At 28.3% G+C, this 14,757-nt stretch overlaps 1 protein-coding gene across 1 annotated transcript in view; it reads right to left on the reverse strand.

The window, feature by feature from the left end:
- LOC129961046 (hemocyte protein-glutamine gamma-glutamyltransferase-like) overlaps window positions 1–11,224 on the reverse strand; it is a 79,572-nt gene extending 68,348 nt beyond the window's left edge. Inside the window, exon 1 of the mRNA XM_056074845.1 lies at window positions 11,099–11,224. The gene's annotated coding sequence lies outside the window, so the exon portion shown is untranslated. The remainder of the gene's footprint in view (window positions 1–11,098) is intronic.
- Between the last annotated feature and the right edge of the window lie 3,533 nt (window positions 11,225–14,757).

The raw sequence follows: 14,757 nt of genomic DNA on the forward strand, positions 1-14,757 counted from the left end.
TTTAAAAAAACTGGGTGTTTTCATGAGAAAATCACATCATATATACTGCTTCATTATTTTCTTTTGAATAATTCTTTAAAAAAAAAACTCATTTTTGTTAATTTATTTCATGAAATTGGGTATTGTGAAGAAAATTGCTCTGCTACATAAATTGTTCATTTGCTTCAGTATTTAATTGTTAGAAATATTGCTTTAATATACAGCAAAGGCTAACTGCAAAGTTAAAAGAGTTAAAGAAATTAAAAACCGTATCATTAGATATGATGAAATAAAATTATATCATTGATGAAAATAATTTACATTGGCATAATAAGGTAACTCCCAATTGTTTCTTCTTATTTATTTTCATTTATTATTAACTTAACTACGTGAAAAACCATTTCTACAGAAACAAAATGAAGAAGTTTGTTTTTTAAGAATGCGAAGGACGGTTTATCAAAAAAGAAATGATTTGAATAGTGCGAATAAAAAATTAAAATAGACACGAAGAAAAAAAGGAAAAACAATTCAGCTGGCGCCTTTTAAATATTAGATTCTATTATATACATAATAACAGTTTTTTAAAAATTAATTACATGAATAGTTTGGTTTTAGTATTCTAGAGCAAAAGGTATATGAAATGACTGAATACTTTGCGAACAACTGCAGCTTTGCCATAATAGTTTCAGCAAGATGTGTTTGCTGGATCAGATGATAAGAGGTTTGAATTTTATTCATTATATTTCTTTCACACATGGATAATTTTAATTTCTTTAAAAACACTTAGTTTATAGAAAGTAGAGTCACAGTTGAATATTCAGGAAACGCTTTATACAAACTTTAAATAATGAACCATGCTGTATTGAAATTAAAAAAAAACTCTATGTCTGTTAAGTATCCCAAGTTAATTCAATATTCATTTCTATATAAGAATTTTCAGGTAAAATTATCAGTTCTTTCACTTATGAGTATTATATATTATTTTTCTTATACTATTATATTTAGTAGTGGCTTGACTTTTTTACCATTACTTCACTCACTGATTTTTCATTGAATACCAATATATACAATTTTAAATGTTCTGTATACTGACAACCTTATCGCTTGTTAACTTCTTTCAGAATATTTAATCTCCTGACCATGTATTTTTTTACATCTATTAAAAAAATATTTTTCGCTAAAAGCAGATTGAAATAAAAAGAAGAAAAAAAATTCTAGAACTGAAATAAAAAGAAAAAAAATTCTAGAACTGAAATAAAAAGAAAAAAAAAATTCTAGAAACTTAAGGATACTGCTCACTATGGAGCGATATCATAAAATATCCATTATATAGTATTCATGTAAAAATATAAATATCGAGTATTCGTCTCGAGCTTCTTGGATTCCAAATTGCATGCCAATATTATTTTTAAATTTACTTACATTTAATATAAAAGTATTCTTTCCGTCCCTTTTTAATTCGATTTTGATGCGTAGATTTTCAATACGGCTGAATTTATCTGCCACCTGAAAATCTTCAAGGTTTTGAAATGGTGGCGTTTTATATCTTTCATATTTTTCTAGCTTCCTATTATCTTAATAACAGATTTTTAAGAATAACAGCGTTATAAGAAACAAGAAAATTAAAATAATTTAGCTCAGGAAAGATGTGAATGACTTAATAAGGTAAATAATACACTGGTGGACAATTGCTAAGAACGAATGACAATAGCAATGATAAAAACCACAAAATGGAAGGCAGACAAATGTGGAAATAAGCACACAAAATAAATAAAAATCTCAAAATAAACAAAGGATAAAAACACAAAAAATAATCACTTTTTTAACTTTTTAATGAAAACCATAGAGATTGGTCTAAAAAATTTATTAAAATTAACTAACAAAGGAAAGAAGATACCTAAGATAATTTCTGTTTACATCGGAAAGAAATATCGCATAAAAAAGTTTTCAAAAGAATAATTGGGCAGAGGAGAACAAAAATTTACTTATCAAAAAGGAAGCCAAATAAATTCAAATTTATATTATTCAGCTTATTCTGGAATCAAATCGCAATTTATGAAATGTAATTCTCTGCAAATCGAAAATACATTAAGTCTAGTTAAAAACAGTTTTTTTAAATGACGCTTTTATTAGAGTACCAAATAATATAAACTTTCGAATTTAAAATATTTGCCTTTCTTTAACATTTAACGCTCCTTTGCCACCCAAAAATTAATTATATTCTTATGATGCTCTGTTGGTCTCATTAGCAGTTAAATTTATTAAGAAATAACGCAATTATTTTAATTAGCAACTAAAATTAGTCTTTTGTTATCTCAGTAAAAGATTATCTATACTGTTTGAACAAAAAATTGTATTATATGTATTTTAAGCCTAAAGTAGGCATGCAATCCAATGTCCCAGTAGAAGAGCCCATGGAGTGCGAAAGGTTAATCTTGAATTTTGTTTTTAATTTGACCATCATATGGTATCACTGCTAAAAAATTAACATGCTTAATCAAGTAATTAATCATTGTTGTGGAAATATTAAAATAGCGTGTTTTCATCCAAATCATACAAGTGTACAAAATTCTGAAATATTTGAGAGACCTACTGCTACGTTTGTGGATCTTTCCCAGTTATAATGTACAAATTAATACAATGATATCATTTATTACAAATACCAAATTCAGTTTCACCCAAGATGTTCATGAAAATAACAATTTTCTAAAATAACGTGCTTGTATATTTGATTTAGAAATTTATTACATGTTAATTCTTTTATAAGTTTGCTTTTCAAGGATATAAATTAAATTATTATTTAGCTATTATTTTTACATAACAAGCTTATATTTATTATACTAAGTATATTAGCTTGTTGCTATTATAAAAATTAAATACATGATTATCTTTTATTTATTATAACAAATTAAACCATTATATGAATCATATTCATATGAGGTTATAACAGTCAGAGTTTTAAATTAATATCTAAGTATTAAACAGTCTACGAAAACCTGCTTGGATTATTAGAAAAATGCTATCAGAAATCCAATTTTTAAGAAGAGAAAGCGTTTGGATCTGTCCAAAAAAGCAATTATTTTAGTCAATTATTTAATAAATAACAAAAAAGAGTTTGATGATGATAAAAATACTGTTTGAGCTATCACGCCACTGACTATATTGCAAAACATGCTAAAACTTAATCAATTATAATTAACTTAAGGAGCATGCCAGTATTTTTTACAGACTGAATATTTTTATTCTTTTAAATTATTTTGTGAAGGCCAAAATATAGAGGCTGTGTCTAATCTTTTTCTCAAAAAGAAAAAAAAATCAGACACATTAATTTGTATCGGACTATCTATGGGATTGTATGTGGGTGTAACCTCTCATCTCAAACCTTCATAAAACTCCACAGGTAGAAATGAACTCAGCTGTTGCAATTAAATTTAATGGTTTACGAACCATTTAAATTTCATTACTGAATTCAGATTTGCAATGATTGCTAGTTTTCTCTGAGTGTTAGATAACGATTCTATCTTTTTTTTTCTTGTTCAAAGTTCCAATATTTTTGTTTCAGAAAATGAGAATACCTTGTAGAAATCTTCAAGAAAAGACATATGCATTCGCCGTTTGGGAAATTTTATATATACGATTAAAATAATTTTGCTACTCAGAATAGGAATAACGAAGTTCATCTGAGATAAAATGTAAAAACTTTTCTAAGGACAATAAATTTAATAAAAAGAGTTTTAAAATACTTTTATTAATGCATTAAAAATAAGAGTTTCTAATTTTAATTATTTCATTCTTGAATCTTTAAATTCTAATTCATTATTATAAATATTAAAACAGGTTTCTTCAAATTCACAACCAGGTAACACCACTCTTATAGAAGAATAATGTAGTTGAAATTAATCAATTAACTGACGATTAATTTTTGGAAATACTAAAATTTTATATTATCAAAGAAAATACACAAGTATACAAAATTTTTAAATTCTGATGCATCAGAAAAAGAGTGAAAAAAAAAATACTTATAAAATTTCCTCTTGATCATATAACACTAATTACAACGTAGTTAGAATAACAAACCAAATGAAATAAAACTGTATAAATATATGAGCTTTTAAATTGGCATAAAATGAATAATTAGTTAACTCCCAGAAAAAATTCAGCTTTCCCTGAGTCTTCTTAATGAAGTTAACTTTTTTAAAATTGAATGATTATCTATGCGTTTCCTCTATCAAAGAATAGCTCAGTTAAATTTAGAAGTGATGTGTGAACTTGTTCAGCATTTATACTCACTAAAACATTAAAATCTCATGCAGCACTTTTGAAATAAAACAAATGAGAACAAAAATACATTTTTGCGGTTCTGTTTTCCATTTTTTAAAAATTCTCTCGATTATTTTACCTTAAATGGCTTACATGTTGAATGAGACTTTTTCTTAGACTGAAATTTTTGTCTGTAAAATCATTGCCCTCAATTTTATTTAAAAAAGAATCAAAATCTCAGCATTCAAATATGTTTTTTAAACCCACTTTCAATGGAATGAATTCATTAACGTCTAATCCTTAGCACTTAGTCTTTGTCTTTCTTATATATTTTTTTTATTTGACATTTAACCCGAGCGAGATAATAGCTTTCCCCCTCTATAATGGCTTGAGTGAAACAAGTCGTTAGTAATTTATTTTATATGACACTGAAACTGCATTGCATTTTACTTAATTTGTTATCGTAAGAGAAATATTCATTTACAACCTCGGACAAATTGTACAAGACAATTCAAAAGATAGAAAGGTTTCGAGTGAATTTATAGTTTGCCTTTACCAGTCATTCATGCTGCTTACTTAATTTTACAATGCTTTTTGCTTACTTAATTTAGTAATGTGTCCTTGAAGATAAAGATGGTAAGAAAGAAAGTTCACTACTGAAATATAACAGTGGCCTTCTCAATTAGGTTTTACCCTAATAGGAGCGTCGAATTTTTTTTTAAGTGATTGATTTCTGAAATTAGAAATGAATGTGAAGACGCCTCTACCTTACGCTTTCTGGAGATGGAAAGCTAAAATTTTCTTCCATTATCTTTAGACATAGAAAACCATAACAATTTTCTATGACATCCTTTGGAATTAGAAAAATAGTTGATATCTTTCTTACACATCTTTTTGTGTACTGTGACAGCTACATTAGTCATTTAACGGAATCTGCAGATTATCCATGATTCATCGATTACATCAACTCAGAAGGAAGTAAGCATCACCATCATTTACTCAGAATGTAGTAATATTATGAAATACGAGAGGGGCTCTTCCGTGAAAAGGATGCATTTAATTGGACTCCAAACGCAACAGAATTCATGTCCCCGTTTTATAATCAGTTTTACTGAAAATAGGCTAGATAGAATAATAGTAACCTCTCTTGCATCTAGAGGAGTTCTGTAAAAGTTGCTGCTTGCGGTTGAAATCTTGTAGCCGCAAAAATCTCCCCATACTATCATACTATCATACAAAGGTCATACTATCCTTTTTATTTTGCGTTATTTGGGACGAATACTAGGAGCCGTATTTTTTAATTCCCTACTCTTTTTTGTTGTTGTTGTTGTTGTTGCTACATTACTGGCATCGCTTTCACACTTTTTTTTTTTTTCCTACTACAGAAATTATACGACATGCGATAACAATAAGTTAGAATATAAAGTACAAGTAAAGCGCATGTAACATGAAACGGTGACGATTTTCTATAATTCAATTCGATTTAGAGGTAGCTTAAGATGAAAACCTTACGAGTTCGAGGAAAACTGTGTTAAAATTCTGCGATCTCTTTTAGCTCTGATTTATTTTGGTAGGAAAAAAGGATGTCGTTTCCTTTACTTTTCTAATGTAAATCTTGTATATTTTCCAGAGAATTTATAAATTGCAAAGAATAAGCGGAATTCCATGGATTCCAAGTCTAAATGATTAACCATTATAAATTTTTGCCCATTTACTGGATTTCAATAACATTATAAATGAACTTCGGATCTCTTAATATCTCTTCCGAATCATGCACCTAAAATCTATTATTTAAACACTTTCCATTTAAACTCCCCCGTTAAGTCAGTACGCTGTTTAATTTCCTCTAATAAGAGCGTTCGTGTTAAACATGAGTTAATACCTTTATGAGGGAAAAAAACCAAAGACATTGTTTATTTTTTCAAATAAATAATCATACTGATGTTTTTTGTTACTATTTCTTTAGTCGAGAATCTTTGAATTTAAAATGATGTAGTTGTCAAGTTTCATTTACCAGAGAAAATCTGTGTGTTATCGTTTCACGTTTGTAGATTTCATAGATTCTTTACAGTTCATTAACAAACAAAACGACATTTTTCTTTAATATTTGTTAAGATATCTTTGTTAAATAAAATAAAATCAGATAATATAAGATTTATTGCTAATATTTCAAAGTTAGTCCTTCGAAATCTGATGAATTGCAGTTATCTTGAGACCAGAAAGAAGATCATTGGATGAAGATTTGATTCCACCAAACAGTGAATAATGGGATAAACGGTCTTTTAGATGGAAGGTTTATCTCCGCAATTATGAAAGCTTACTTCTCAGGTAAAATGACATGAACTTTGGGAATATATGATAAGATGAGCGAAGAAACTGGCGCGAAACATGTAAAAAGCATCATATCTGGATTCCCATAAAACACCTGTCTGTTGCATATTTAAATAAGCCGGTGGCAGACATCCTCCTGCTGGTGAGTGGTATGAAAACTCAGAAAAACCTCATCCGACTACGGCTCAAAATTATGAGATCCATCCAACGTATAACTTCAAATTTGAACTTACTTATTCTCATGAGTAGAGACATGGTGAAGGAAGGTTGCGAATGTGGGCAACACTCCAACCCCCTCGGGTTTTTTTTCTTTGCCCGAGTCGCCATTTTTGTCATCAATTGGCAAAATTTGAAAGAATAATCAAGCGTAAAATTTTATTCTACAAGCCGATGTCAATTGGATAGGCATGATTACAGTGTTAAAAAAAGTTACATTTTATTTCTCTATGAGGTATTTTTGCGAATATTTATTGACATTTGGTAGCAATAATTTGTTTATTGAAAGAAAAACTTGTTTACTCTCAGAAATAAGCAAAAATATGTTCTGATTGAAAAAAAAACGTTGATTTCTCATACTTAATTCGTATTACAGTGTTGCATAATTTCCGAAAAGAAATTTTTTTTAAAGTTTGAAATTGCTTTATAACTGATGCGAGTTTCATCTTTATAGAATTCTTTGCTGTCAATATCTGAAAAGGATTTTGAGGAGATTATTTTTGGATTAATTTTCTTCGAAATGAATAGGCATTTTCAATTTGAACTTTCATTTTAAATTAGACAGAACAAAATAATAACAAAAGAAATAAGATTTCAGATTTAATTAATAAGTTACATCTCATGTATTCTATGTTACATTTACCATAAATTTATACAAATAAAATATTTTTAACGAATGTAGCAATTTACTGTTTACTGCACCTCATTTTATGCGTTGCTATAAAAGTTAGAATTGAATGTGCACTTATCATGATTTTATCTTCTTTATTAACAAAAATTTTCTCTACATTATCAAGTGCGATCATGAAATTCTATCGAGAAAAGAAAGAAAAAATTCCTCTCTAACATTAATAAAAACTTTTATTTTCACCTGTTTTACTTCTAATAAAATTTAATATAATAATGTAATGAATTTCGAGCATTAAAATTTTAATTAACATTATTAATATATTAATAAAATTAAACGATTGTTATGCCAACATATTTCAAAATTAAGTTTCAAATTTATTCCACTAAATTAATTATTTAAATGTAATTAAAATGTCGAAGTAGGCTTTTCATCCCAATGAAATATTGAACGATGTATTCTTTCTTTTAGAATACTTCTTTCAAAAAGTGTTTCGGAAAAAGAAAAAGAAAAAAAATGATGCCAGAAATACAAAAAAATTTAAGTAAGAGGAAGCATGACACTCGCTCTAAGCTTTAACATTATACTACTATTTAACATTATTATGAAATTATCGGATAGTTCTTCACAGTGTAGCAATCAAATCGATAATTACAGTATATGCTAACTAAAGTTGTTACGTGAAAACAAAACATTTTCAACAGTCACTTTGAGTTTAATTTCTTTATTGTTACCTTAGTATCTTTTTCATAAGGCTCGTAATTTTTCTATGAATGGTATAACAACTGATTAAAATTTCTTAAAAAATGATTATTTTTTAAATATCTATCTTATAATTAAGATGCTTTCAAATACTTATATGAAACTACATGTCAATTCCGTAAAATCTGTTTTTAAATATATTGTATAGCGAAAAAAGTTCTAAAATTTATCATGTTCAATAGAAATATTATACACAATGATAATCTCGTAAAAACTTTATTACTTTTGTGTGCACTAAATGCATTGAAATTAAATGTATATATAAATGTCCCATTGAAATAATGATGTAATACTTACTATAATTTGAACGAATTTATTCTAGATCTTCAGTGTTTAAGCCCCCACCCCCCCTATTTTTTTCTATAACCAGCAAAGAAAAATAATTCTTCAACTAAATTAATAAAATCGACGCCATTCAGACATTTTTCTAAATTCAATAAAAAAATTTGAGTTTTATAGATATTTACAATATGGAATTTAAATGTCGAACTTTCAGCTTTCAGAATTCTAACATTACATTTATCTACATCTAGTGAAAGATAAATAAGGGCTTTGAAGTTTATTTCCTATCACATTCGAATGTGCAGGAGAGATGAACGTTTGGATTAATCAATGTTACCCCTTTCTTTAAAAAGCATAATGACATTCATGATATTGAAGAAAATGATTTCTATTAAATTAAAACTGCAATTCAAAATTCGTTTTAAAGGAAATATTCATAACATCTATTGTTGTACATAAAAATAAGTTTAGTCTCATCAAATTTTGTGTATTTATTTTCGTTCACGACTTTTTCTATTTTTTCATTGTTAATTTTCTGAACGCTTTCAAATCTGTCGTTTGTTCATTTCTCTCATTACTTCCTAAGTTCTCTGATCGTATACTAAATAAAATCTTCCAATTTTTAATTTGAAATAAAGTTACTCGAAAGTTATATTATACATCACTAATATGGGCACTTTTGTATATTATACTCCATGAAATATTTGTTTTTAAGTCAGCAAAGTTCTTCGCTAGAATCTGCATTTTTACTATCTCAACCCCCTCCCTAAAAGTGAGATGTTAGCTACCTCCCTGTTCATTGATCAAATGAAATTCAATTAAGTTGACTGAATTTGCAGGTTTTTTGTAATGTTGAACCTAATTTTCAGAACAGTGTAAGGTTATGATGATTATTGTTTCAGAATTGCAAAATAATTACCTAAGAATTTAAATGCAAACTCATAAGCAAAAATAAGATAAATGAGAAAACTTTTCTATAAATTATTCCTCTTTTCGAGAATTTACCTCTGTTATCTGTGCACTTTTGAACGTCAATGAAGCCTTATTTCAGAAAAATGATCAACTTTCATCTTTCAGCATTGTAGAGGATTTCCGAAATGATGAAAGAATACATCTGTCGTCTTATTTTAGTCATTGAACACTCAGATCACTCAGAAGGGTTCGATGTTTTTTCTTTTCACTTCATCCAGATTTAGTAATTCTTAAATAACACTTTTTGAAGTATCTATTTTGAAGATATCGAATAAGAAATACGGATTCAAAAGTGACAGGGTGAATTTATAAACTGCACCAGAAATATAAATTTACCTACAGCAGCATACCAAAAAAAAAAAAAAAAAAGCAATGTTGACGATTTGTAATAAACGCTTAGGAGTAGCACATGCATGCAAAGTAACAGCAAAAAATAAAATGTCAGGTTTCCTGAAAATGGAACTTTCAGCAGCGGCTTTCTACATTATCTAGTTACCCCCCCCCCCAATCTCAACCTTAGACGTCTAAATACAAATATTAAAAATCCAATAAGAAGTATATGATTTCGAAATGTTAAAATCTCTGACTTTTAATAGATTTAATCATCTTTAAAACAAAAGAACTTAATATTCCCTCCCCCCCTTTTTTAATTCAAATACGTTCCATTGACAAAAAATACATCACATATTTTTGAAGTTACATAATTTCATTCTATTTATTGATTTTTATTTTATTTATGTATATATTTATATTTATTTATTTCATTTATTGATCATTACTTATTTATTTATTCATTTACTTTTATCCAATTATTCGTCTATTTTTATTTATTTATTTTAATTTATATCAGTTCCAAAAAGGTTTTCTAGATGAATTTTCTTATGAAAACATAAGAAAATTAATCTAGAAAACGTTTTTAAAATTGTCAAAGAAATTCATTCAAAGTTACGTCATTGCATAAAATAGCTATACCTAATTAGGTTAGTTTTTTTTTTCTTCTTATGTATATTTGGTTTATTGAACAGAACGATTCACGGCGAAGATTTGTTTAACTATTAAAAAGCTAATTATTTATTACTTACTAGATTATTAGCTACTTACTTACTAACTATTAAAATCTATAACTACTTCCATTGATTATTCTCTAAACACTTATCCATCTATATTATATAAGTTCCACAAAATAGTAATTTTAAAATTATGTTTGAAGGAGTATGTGTATGCAAATAATTTTTTAATGTTAATTCTTTTTCAAATGTTAACTAAATATATATACTCCCACTGATTTGGAAAAAAAATTTTGCACTAACAAATATTTTTTTCTACCATAATTAAATAACATTAATTTCAAATTTTCAAATCCTTCTATATAAAAAATATATTATTCGATATAAAATTCTATTCCGTACACAAATTAATATATTGATAAAAAACACTTTTTTAAAAACTTGACTTAGAAAACTTTTTATTGGCAACCATATTTACGATTTTTTTTTATTTCACAAAATTTAAAAAAAAAATGTTAAGTAATTGCATGCAAAGATAATGAAAAGAGCAAAATCTAATTGAAGAAGGGAAAAAAATGTATTTATAAATATATCTATTAAAACAATCTTCGGATTTTCGTTAAATGTTAGAAATACATACAAAAAAAAAGAAATCACTCACCTAATAAATTGAAGAACGAGAAGAAAAAATTCTGCAAATCTTCGCACTAGAACTAGCTGAGGGAAAACTTAAATCTTTACTGAATCCGAAATGCTCTGCTCCGGTCATTTAGTAACTTCATAATAAACTTTCTCCCCCCCCCCTCAAACCACTTAAACGGATCACGTGATAGAACCCTCCCCCCACACATACTTCTTCCGTCCTCGGTGCTTAAACCTAGAATAATTCAGCGATGACTGCTGCTTACGCTGATTGACAGATCCAACTTACTTTCGGATACTATCAACAAAATGGGAAATAAAAACATTCCCACGCGTTATGCTTAGTATTTCCTTCGTATCTTTTGGCAGTATCTGTCACTTAATGAATAATCAGAGATTAAAACCACTTACATAGCTCTTGTTTAAGTAACCTGATAGGCTACCGGAACTTTTTTTTCCCGTATTGATAATTTAATATTGAAATCAAAACAAAATTTTCTTTTTTGAGAAAATTGATCTAAGTGATTGAATAACTCGAGAGTGAGAATATTGAAGAATCGGTTGCCGCCTGAATGAGTTGAAGAAGTGTACAGTGAATTCGAAGGCAGATTCACTTTCGCTGAATTCTTATTATGATAAATACATATTAACAACATTCCTCCTTGCTCTGTCAAGACAAAAAATATAATCTTTTATTATACGCATCATAAAAATCCACTGTATCTAATTTTCAAACAAAGAAAGCACGTAAAGCTCACTAAGCATCTACAGTAGTCTGCTGTTGAGAAAAAAACAGTCAGATGTTGATATTTAACAAAAAAGATTTTGTCAAATTTACTCATCAGCTGAAAAAAATTTCCTCTTTTCTTTAACGTTTCAATTTTGAATTGATTTGATAAAAGTTTCAATTATTTTCATAAAGTTTTAAGTTGAGTACTTTCTACTTAAACGACAAATGAATAATTATTCTTTTCCTAAAAAATCATTGATATCACCTCAGGGTTAGTGTTCGTTTCTCTCATATATTTGAACCTACAATTTTTCAGTATTTTTTGAGTTTCATTTAAAGAAAGACTAAAACTTTGGACGGTTAATGTAATATGCTTGCATTTTTGGTTTACTCCTTCAAATGAACTGATTTATTTAAAAACTTCTTAAACGGAATCAAGCAGGAAGGTTTTCATCTTTCTTCTCAGTATTTGGAAGCGTCTATCCTATATTCTAGAATACTTATGAAATTGATTCTTTGAGGGAAAAAATAAATTAATAAACTTTTAAAATATCTGGATTTCGTTTCATTGCTTAAGAGAAACTTAAAACTCTACAATATTTTTTTTATCTGTTTTATGGATAAATGGTATCATACTCACAAAAAATAGTAGGGTTTAGTTAAATAAGTGATAATAGTGAGTTAAGTAAGTAATAATAGTAATAGTTTGACCCATTCTTTCTCATGTGCATACACATTATTGAGCGTTTTGGAATTTGCTAGGACATATAGCCAGAGCCGGCCTTCTCTATAAAGAGGCATGGGTGCAAAAAACCATTTGGGGCCCTAAATTTTTTTATAAAATAAAGAAAAATTACAAACAGAATATATAATACTATTGTGTTTATTTATTATGTGATCTTGTTTTTGCAATTGATTACTTCAGAAAAACTACAATTTTTTACATTTTTTTTTCGGTACTTAATACAGCAAATCCATTTAAGCGTGTTTATATGTTTTCATTGCAAGATTGTACAGTTTGTGCGGAACTTTCTTCTCCAATTGGAGCTTGAAATGTAACCTCTGAAGTCGAAGCAATTTCATTGCCAGAATTACTTCATAGATAAGAATACAGGCATACTTGTACAACTACTACTTCTTGAAATTTACCTTTTATTCTCTTTTCTTTTCTGCTAATTTTATTTTTTGACACCCATAGGGATATTTCCTTGGTATGGACACGATTAAATCTAACAATATTAAATATTTTATGGTATGAATTATCAAAATACTATATGCAATCGTACTTAGAAGTTGAGGCAAACGATCGTAGATCTACTTATTTTATGTTTATAATATGTACACTTGCACCAGACTGTAAATATCTGCTAACTTCGTATATTTCCAAACCATCGATTGTTCCAGTTAAATTTCTTCCTATCTTCTTTCCATATCGCTATTATAATTAAAACATTATTTCTTTCCATATCGCTATAATAATAATAATTATTATTAAATCTCTCAATCATGTTGGGGCCTCCTCAATCGCGGGGCCCCGGTGCATTGCATCCGTCGCACCCAATAGATGGCCGACCCTGCATATAGCGAAGAGAATGGCATTTTTCATATCTTCCATTTAATCAAGTGGGTCCAAAATTTGATATAGATCTACAATTTTTGTGTCGATTATGATTTATTTAACTTGTTTTATATTTCAGTTATTGCATTTACATGTACGCAAATTAATAGACAGAGAAAGAATCAATTCTTTGATGGATATGTTTCAAAATTTGATGTAAGTTTGTAGTGCTAGAAATAATGCCATATGCCAACTTTCATGTATTCAGTTTGTTACGTTTTTGAATTATTCCATTGATATGCATACGGATAGGCAGATAGATTACCTATGAACCGATTTTGTTTAAGATTTGAGAGAAATTTACTATTTTGTTGTAAAGACCGTAAATCAAATTTCACATATCTGCTTCTTGGAGTTTATGAGTCACCACGTTTCCAAACAGGCAGAAATAATTTTTATGGAGGGATAGATTCTGGAAAGTCTAATATGTAGAGATTTATAAATATATTGAGGTGGAATATTTTGGCGAGTATAATATCTTCTATGCTTGAATCTAGAAAATGAAAATAAAAAAGTAAATAGTTGCTATTTCCGGTTAGAAGTAAATTATATATATTTACCTCATTTTAAGAGTGGCATTTTGCTTTTGCTTTAACAGAATGTATCTATTCATAACAGAAAAACAGAACAAATCTTTTCTTTTTGTATATTTGTGTCTTTTCTTCCGCACCCTTCCGTTCTTTATTTTGCGTCTCACTTGTTAATTATTTCTTATTTACTGCAAATGAATTGGTAGGTCAGTTTATCAGGTTAAAATAAATTGCAAATATCCGTTTAATAGTTTTCCGAATTCACCATTATTGTAATAATATATTTGGAATGAAATTCATCACTCCTAAAGAATTTCTCATTTAAATGTTTTCTTCCACTGAGGGGCATCTCAAAAATGAGGATGAGATGCTCCCGGTATGGTGGTTGGTTCTCGGCACCCAGTTGGATACAGAAAAAAATGGGGGTCGGCTACTTCCCATCGATGACGGGGCGTACTTCCCACGAGAAGGGTTATACCATGATCGGTGATGGCACTTAGGACTCAACCAGAGTTCTCGCCAGTGTTGCCATCGAGGTGGTCCGGTCATTCAGTTTTTTTCATGTGCCTTAAGGCGGTTCGGAGTAGTCAATATGTGATTATTTAAATGTCTTGTGTGATTACCATGTTTTGAATTGCCATGAGTAGGGATTGGTTGATTTTTTTTAACTGCTACAAGTTTTTCTATAAAGTCAAGTTGTTTCTATTCTCCTAAAAATGTAATGAGCCATTTGACTTCATATACAACTTTACAGAAAATCCGAGGTTTGCTTCTTGATTAGATAATGTAATGTTTTGATG

Source organism: Argiope bruennichi, chromosome X2 (assembly GCF_947563725.1).
Source record: "Argiope bruennichi chromosome X2, qqArgBrue1.1, whole genome shotgun sequence".
NCBI classification, from domain to species: Eukaryota; Metazoa; Arthropoda; class Arachnida; order Araneae; family Araneidae; genus Argiope; species Argiope bruennichi.